Source organism: Taudactylus pleione, unplaced genomic scaffold (assembly GCF_031769625.1).
Source record: "Taudactylus pleione unplaced genomic scaffold, aTauple2 ptg000845l, whole genome shotgun sequence".
NCBI lineage: Eukaryota > Metazoa > Chordata > Amphibia > Anura > Myobatrachidae > Taudactylus > Taudactylus pleione.
Genome location: NW_028285247.1, coordinates 7,823,335 through 7,831,919, shown reverse-complemented (window position 1 = coordinate 7,831,919; position 8,585 = coordinate 7,823,335).

Here is an 8,585-nt window from a genome sequence, read left to right as displayed (position 1 = left end):
CTGGACATTTTCGTCATTTAGCAGGTACATGTAGAAGTTTGCAGCACCTTCATGAAATGTTGAATTTGCCCTGCCACCAGCTAAAGCAAGAGGTAACCACAAGGTGGAACTCCACCCTTTATATGCTTCAGCGAATGGAGGAATAGTAAAAAGCCATCCAAAGCTACACAACGCAGTATGACATAGGAAGAGGAGGGGGGGGATGTACCTTACTCAAACTCAGTGGAAAATACTTTCTGTGTTGTGCAAGGTGCTGAAAGCCTTTGAAGTAGTCACCTGTGAGTTCAGACATTGGCAGCTTGAGTCAGGTAATTCCCCTAATTAGACTGTTGGAAAAACAGCTTGAGAAACTGAAGGAGGAGCTGAAATGAAGTGATTTGTAGATCAAGTCTTTTATTCACTTCGTCAGGATCCAAGGGTTATCAGGACCTTCCAATCGGATCAATAAGTCTTGGCGACCGTACTCGATCCTAGGTTTAAATCATATGTTGTGTCTTTCTTTCCAACAGACACAGATCTGAAGATTTGCAAAGAGCTGTTGGTAAGCACATTGTCAGCTCAAGTGGCACATGATGCAGTGATGGATCATCCTTCAGTTTCTGCAGCAAGTGTGGCTGCCAAGAAAAAACTAAACTTTTCCAAAAAAAGACCCACTGGTGAGGCAGATGAGTCAACACAACTAAGTTTTGACATCTGGTTGGCTCTAAAAGAATTGCCTACAATTAATGAGACCTCTACCATGACTCCATATGATATCGACACCATTCAAAGAATGGTTAAGGACTATTTTAATGATAGCATCCGAATAGGCATGTCAGACAGTCCGTTTGACTACTGGTAGAAAATAAATGCAATTTGGAGGCCCTTGCACAAAATGGTTTTGCTTTACTTGAGCTGCCCACCCTCCAGTGTGTACTCAGAAAGTTTTCAGCACAGCCGGGAACCTTATCAGTGATCAAAGTTGAAAAATGGCATAAGAGTATTTTGCAAGTATACCTATTTGCTTCAGAGCAGCGACAAAAAAGCACAGCAGTTTAAAAAAATATAGGACATCTATGAAACATTTGCCACACAGCAGTGGCAGACAGGGTGGCAGTTTAATAAACTATAAAATTAAAAATGTCAGGAAGCAATACCCCAGATAGCACATAATGCAAAGAACAGAGGTGCAAGATGGAATTGTCCCTGGGCCCTTCCGTCCACCCTTATGTTGTATATAGAACATGCACAGTTTAAAAAACCAATCGCTTCAGCGACAGGGACTGCCAATTGTGGCTGAAGTGATTGGTTTGTTTGGGCCCCCACAAAACAAGCTACCAATGGGCAGCTGACATTGCTGGCAATGATCTCTCTGTGCACAAACTGGCTTTACAGAGGCAAGATATTGTCACCATCATCATCAGATTCCTCACCCTCATCAGTGTGTACATCCTCTTCACACAATATTAATTTCTTCTTGCTGGAATCCACCATTACAGCCTCAGGCGCCTATGTAATTTTTGGACGTAATTGGCAGTAATGGTCTTCCTCGTGAAAATTGTAGTTCATTTTAATGATAATCTTTTCCACATTTTGAGGAAGTAGCCTCCTACTGAAAAAAATACAGATCCAAGACACAAACACGCAAGGGCAGTTTTGGCAAAGCCAAATCCAGATCCAAAACACAAAGGAGATACAGATCCAACCCAAAACCAAAACACGGGGGTTGGCACACATCTCTAGTAACTTTGCACCTGGGCAAAACCTGCACTGCAGAAGGGCAGATGTAACATGTGCAGAGTGATTTAGATGTGAGAGTGGCGTGTCCAAACTCAAATCTAAATTGCAGTTTAAAAATAAAGCTGTCCAGCATTTGTGAACCGATTGCAAACACAGCCAGTATTTACTCTTCATGCAGAAAAAAGCATTTTCACCCATTGCATTGGAGCATGGTTTGTCAAGGTACAAAGTTACTTACCTTATTTACTCCCAAACTCAGAACCAGCCCCCATTATGTCCACATCTCTGGACAAAAGTGACCAGAATGCCAGAACAGGCTTTGGGTCATCTCTCATAGTATGTTAAGTTTTTTGTTGAGATTTATGCACGTCACTGGCAGGATTCGGACTGAAGTATTCTGCCCACATTTTCATTGTAATTTTTTGTTCCTTCCAAACTTCTGCTCTTGACTCTGGTGCTCTGGTGATCACCACTTCACCCTCGCAGATCACATCTCAACCCTAGCATTACAAATGCACCAAATATCTGCAAAAGTTTTCACAAACCGCCGAGCAACAGTGGAGAAGATCACGCTCTAAGGCAGATTTTATCCATTTAAAATTTATGCTCTCATCCTACAGTGGTGCACTTTCCCTCTCTAAATAGTCATATTTCAAGAACCTCATCTCCCAGGTCGCAAATCCTCACTGTCTCTTCACCACCTTCAACTGCCTCCTCTGCCCACCCCCTCCTAGTCTCCCCTTATCGCTCTCTGTCCCTGACTTTGCTACCTACTTTATTTTTAAAATTGATTCCATATGTCAGGACATCATATCCAACCAGTCACCCAGCTCTCCAACTCCTCCTTTCCTTGAGCACCCCTCCCCATCCATTTTACCGACTCTGACATCCTTTTCCCCTGTATCTGGAGATGAAGTCATGGCCGTCATCTGGTCCTCCCCCACTTCCACCTCCCCCCTTGACCCTATCCCCTCCCACCTTCTCCTTCTGCCTGCTCCCATCTTGCCCACCTCCTTAATCTCTCCCCCTCATCAGGCACTGTCCCTTCTGCATTCAAGCCTGTCCTTGTCTCCCCCATTCTTAAAAAAACTACCCTTGATCCAGGGGCAGGCTGGGTCCAGGGGCAGGGTGCCAGCTGCCCCATGGGCTGGTATACTATTAGGTATTTGGGATCACACAAGCCAGGAGGCAGGTAGAGATGGCTTCCTGGCTCAATCGGAATGCCCGACAGTACTCTCTGCCGGCCTACTGGCCACCGTTGTGACTCCTTTCCATTCTCCACTGTTCACTGCAGGGTGCTAGAAGTGTTGATTGGTGGATGGTACTGGCCATCCTCCAATCACAGTTGTGGGAGCATCTAACACTGATTGGTAAATAGCCCCGGCCATCCACCAATCAGAGAAAACTGCAGTGAAGTGCGCTCACAAAGAGAGCTGCGGTGCTGCCAGTGAATGAATACTGAAGTGAGTTTACAGTGCAGCCAGCACTGTAAACTTACTTCATTGTTCAGTCTCTGGCAGGAGTGCAGCATGGGCTGAGCAGATGGAGCTCATGCTCCAGAGCCGGTTCAATTAGGGACATTAATATAACAGACTGCCAGGATCATGATGAGGGCATTGTCGGGACTCGGGAGCACCCATGCACTGTGCATATCTGGCCCTGCTTTATTACCATAGGGGGCGCAGCCCTTCCTCTACACAGGCTGGGCCCCTTGACCTTTTGCTCCTCTGGCTGCATTAGTACTGGAAGCACGGTAAGCATGAACTCTCTCCTCCCTGCTGCATTCATATTGACATGCTCTGTGCAGTGTCCTCTGTGTAGTGTCACTGTCTTTTAGTGTTATTTCTTGCCATGTTGGTCTCTCATCTTAGTGTTATTGCCCTGAGTTCTGTTATGTTTAATTGTATTAGTGAATTCAGGGCTCCCACCTCCACACCCTGCCCCTACACTGCTACCCCATCCAATAGTGCCCAAAGACTGTTCCCACATCTCATACTACCTCAACAAAACTACCATTCCTCGTACTGCCCCCAAACTGTTCCCACTCCACTTAATGCCCAAAACACTGCTCCCCCTCCACATAATGCCAATGTTTTAACACTACTCCCACAAACTTGTTCCCCCTCCATATACTGCACACCTTCAAATACTGCCCCAAAACTGTGTGGGACACCCCAAATACTGCCCTAACACTGCACCCTCTTCCAAACACAGCCCCATTTCACAATGGTATTAGATACCCTTCCTTTTCTGTACCATATTGTCATCAGTTACTGTCCAGCATCATTCCCTACCATCCACGGGGGCATAGAAGAGGAATATAATCTTGTCTCCCCTATTCTTAAAAACCTACCCTTGATCCAGAGGCAGGCTGGGCCGGGGGTCAAGGTGCCAACTGCCCCCTGGGCAGGCATACTATTAGGCATTTGGGGCTGCACAAGCCAGGATGAAAAGTAAAGATTGCTTCCTGGCTCAATCGGAATGCCTGACCAGTATTCTCTGCCTGCCTACCGGCCTGAAGCACGGCGAGCGAAGCGAGCCCACGAGAGGACAACTGTCTTCTTTTGGTGTACTATATGGCCAGGAAACCACACTTCTGCCCTCACTGCATGTCACTTCCAGATACAGAAACAGAAAGGGATTATACACTACCATTTCATAATTCAGCCCACTTCACCCTCAGGCCCAGTGTTGCCCCCTTAGTCTACCCACATAGCACCTTCAGGGTAATGTCTCACCTGTTAGAACTGAACATCCCCCAGTGGATCCCTAGTGGCCCAGGATGACACTGCCTCTGCTATATTTCTGTCCTCAACTTCCCCCCACGCGTTAGCTATGCTAGACAAATAGGTATTATGGGGGCGCTTGCTCCAGGCACCACAGCTCTATGCTACACCTCTGAGAGCAGGCGCTATCGCAGTGGTGCAGTCACTGAATTTGTGTGTGTGTGCCGATCCATAAAGAAGCACAAGAGCTGTCATAGCAGCAGGCGTGGTAAGTGGCTCCTATACCATAGGCTACCATGGACCTACTGTGCCATAGGCATATTGTGTCATCATGTTACTTTTACAAAGGTGGACCAGCACACAGTGCACTATAACTTAGTATTATGGAGAATAAACCACTATCTTAGCTTTATAGTTTTGTAAAGTTCATAACAGTGTTCTTTCAAATGAGCATTTTACTAGAATATTTGTTGTATATAAGAAGCAAAGTTTTGAACTCTCTGGGCCAGAATCAGAGATGTACACTATTCCGATATTTACACAGTTGAGTGATTATTGGTTGACTGCGCATGTGCCAAGGTACCTCTGTGATGCCAGTCACAGTGCGGTCTCCTTCACAAAGTGATCGACAGTCAGGGATCGTTTGGGGGATGTAATGGGGAATGGCGGAAAAATAAACTGTTTTTGGGGAGTGTCATAACGTGCGTCTGCAATCCTGTGTGCAGATAAAGTGGTTCCGATGGCCAGGCATCTCTAGAGAGGAGCTGGCCCATGTGCAGTCTCCGACACGGGCCCACTTCTCTCTGTTTGGCGGCCGGCAGCGCACTGAGCTGTGCGCGGCCAGCGCCGGAGTAATAGACTCTGGGCACTAGAGTGCACCCAAAGTCTATAGAGTATGCGCAGATCACAAGGAAAATGGCCACGACAGCCATTTTCCTTGTACTGCACATGCGCAAATGACCGCGGCGGCCATTTTCCAGTTATTTTTACAGCACCGGACCCCTGCACCGACGTTGGACTCTGGAGAGGTAAGTAATACTATGGGTGCAGGGTGTACAGTGCGGGGCCCCCCTGGACCTAGGAGCCCATGTGTCCTGCACACCCTGCACCCATTATAGATATGCCCCTGCCGACTGCTCAGTCCAAGTGACCATTCTACGTGACGATAGGGCTAATTAGATGGCCGATTTTATGGAATGATCTGCAACGACTACAGCATTAGCATATTTTTGGATAGCAGCTGCTTGCTTGATCGCTGCTGCAAATGTATTAGCGTAAAAATCTGAATCAGGCCCACTGTTAGCAGCAGTAGGTATCTGTGTACTATATTATTTCTGATTTTTTCTTGTGTGCGAAACCAAGCGTCAATAACAGAAAGAAAACTCATATATAAGCCCTGTCATCACCCATAATGAGCATTTCCCCTTGTCACCCCCTAGCATGTGAGCAAAATCAGGGTAGCTTAGTGATTTCACCATTACATGTAAAGCAGAAAACCTCTCTGACTTGCAATAGGTTCAAAAAGAAACATATGGCCCATGGGGCCTCGTATAACTGCTTACAGAGGTGTGCTGGGTTGGATGGCAGGGTACCATCTATACTTGCCAGGACTAAAAGTTGCCAGCCAGCCCCTGCCTTGATCTTAACACTAACTACCGACCCATCTTTCTCCTCCCTTTTGCCTCCAAACTCCTTGAGCGTATTGTTTACAACCGTTTTCCACCTTTATTTCCTCCCACTCCCTCCTTGACCCTTTTCAGTCTGACTTCCATTCTCTCCACTCCACTGAAACTGCCCTCACAAAAGTCAGCAACTACCTCCTTGCTGCCAAATACAAGGTTCACTACTCTCTGCTCATTCTCCTTGACCTCTTTGCTGCTTTCATCACTGTGGACCACCCTCTCCTACTGCAAATCCTTTACTCCCTTGGTCTACGTGACACTGCCCTCTCCTGGCTGTCCTCCTACCTCTCTGACCATCCTGCTCTGTTTTCCTCCGCTTCCCCCTCCACAACCTCTTAGAGTATGTTTTCCTTAAGGTTCTGTCCTTGTACCTCTTCTATTCTCCCTCTATATTTCCTCTCTAGGTGAACTCATCAGCTCTTTTTACCTCCATTATCATCTCTATGCTGATGATACTCAGATCTCTCCCGCTCTCTACTGACTCGTATATCCAACTGTCACTATCTCTTCCTAGATGTCCCAGCTATTTCTTAAACTTAATATGTCTAAGACTGACCTGATCATCTTCCCATCCTCCCACATAACCTAATTTCACTCTATTTCTTTATCAATTGATGGCACAACTATCTCATCTAGCCAAAAGTGTGCTGTCTTGGAAATATCCTGCAATGATCCCTCTCCTTCAAACCACATATCTAAAACCTCTCACAGTCCTGTTGTTTCCATTTCAAAAACCATTTCCAAGATCAGACCCTATCTCACCCAGGATGCTGTTAAAACACTCATACACTCACTGGTCATCTCCAGATTGGACTACTGTAACCTCCTCCTATCTGGCCTCCCCAAATCTCATCACTTACCTCTCCAGTCTGTCTTCAATGCTGCTGCTTGGCTCATCTTCCTCTCCAAATACTCTACATCTGCCTCCCATCTCCTACAACCCATCCACTGGCTCCCCTCATTCAAGGTTCTCATGCTCGCTTACAAAGCCCTCACCTAATCTTCTCCCATTTACATCTCTCATCTCCTCTCCCTTCACTCTCCTGTCTACCCTTTAATAGTATCTAGAGCCGGTGCAAGGTTTCCGGGCGCCCTAGACAAAGCTTAAGCTTACTGCCTGATACCCCCCCCAAGTCCATCTTCACTACTTTCCTCACATGCTCTGTGCAGCCTGCCAGCTTCTATTTCACATATTCCTGTGCCCAGCAGCTCATTTTTTTAGGCTGTAGTGAACAGTGTCATACTCCGTCACCTCACCTTGGGTCACTACACAGCCCGTCTGTGAGACCCAGAGTGCATGGGACACTCACTGCAGAGTCCACCATATTGGGCCCTGTCTCCACCGTGCATCTAATGTCCCATACAGGGGCAGATCCAGAACAAACTGTCAGTGTGGGCACCACAATAGGGGAAGGGGTGGGTGGTGTGTCACGTGCACCGAAGGCGTGAAAGTTCCTGTAAAAGTGGGTGTGTCCTCGTGGCAAGGGGTGTGGCCTCACAGGGATTGCCATACCCACGAGCCGCTTCCTCGTTTTCATCACACTGAAGGCAACCAATAACCAAGGCCACGACAATTTATGTCCTACCTGCCAGCCTGTGTTCTAAGGTTTGATGGTAGTTGTTTAAATCTTGGAAAGTTTCAGACTTAGTAGAAAAAGGAGGGGGGGTTTAAACCCCTATTGTTCCTCACCACACTGAATAATACCTGCAACAATATATGAACACTATATGGTCATAGAAATTCAGAGATATTAGTTGCATGCATTTGCAAATACATAGGAGGCTGCTAGGCCACGTCACGGCTTTTACTAGCTGTCCCTAGCACTAAGGGGTTCACGTCCGGGGTGCAGTGCACCCCAAAGAAAACGTCCAGCCCAGGAGCCCCACTGGGCATCACACGAAAATGGAAAAAGAGTGACAGTGCAGTGTAAAGTATAGATGTGTGCGAGTAATCAATAAGTGTGGAATGAGAGGTTAAAATATATGTGAAAAAATACATGAATAATAAACAAACATAAAAGGTGATGTGAAAAGCAACTATGTGTATTAAGTGGTGATGCCCTGAGGTGGCCCAGCCAGAATAGCCCCGGGGGCCTTACGCCCAAACGCTCACCCCAAATGTAAAATATACCAATTATAAGGCTTCATGATAAAGGCACATATATATTTTGTCAAATGTAAGGCCTCATGATAAAGGCACATACAGTACATAAATGCATCCAAATTGAGAGCCAGCTTACCTGGGAATCACCCCTGGGAACTCCAACTAGCACTACTAGAACCAGCATGCCCTCCTAATGCTGGCTCCTTCATGCAACTCATAAACAAACAAACAAAAGTGGCAGCTGCTCAATCAATCTAGCAGTATTAATCAGGTGCATGAAAGGGAGGGGTCATACTAAGTAGAAAAAGGAGGGGGGTTTAACCCCCTATTGTTCCTCAGCACACTGAATAATAC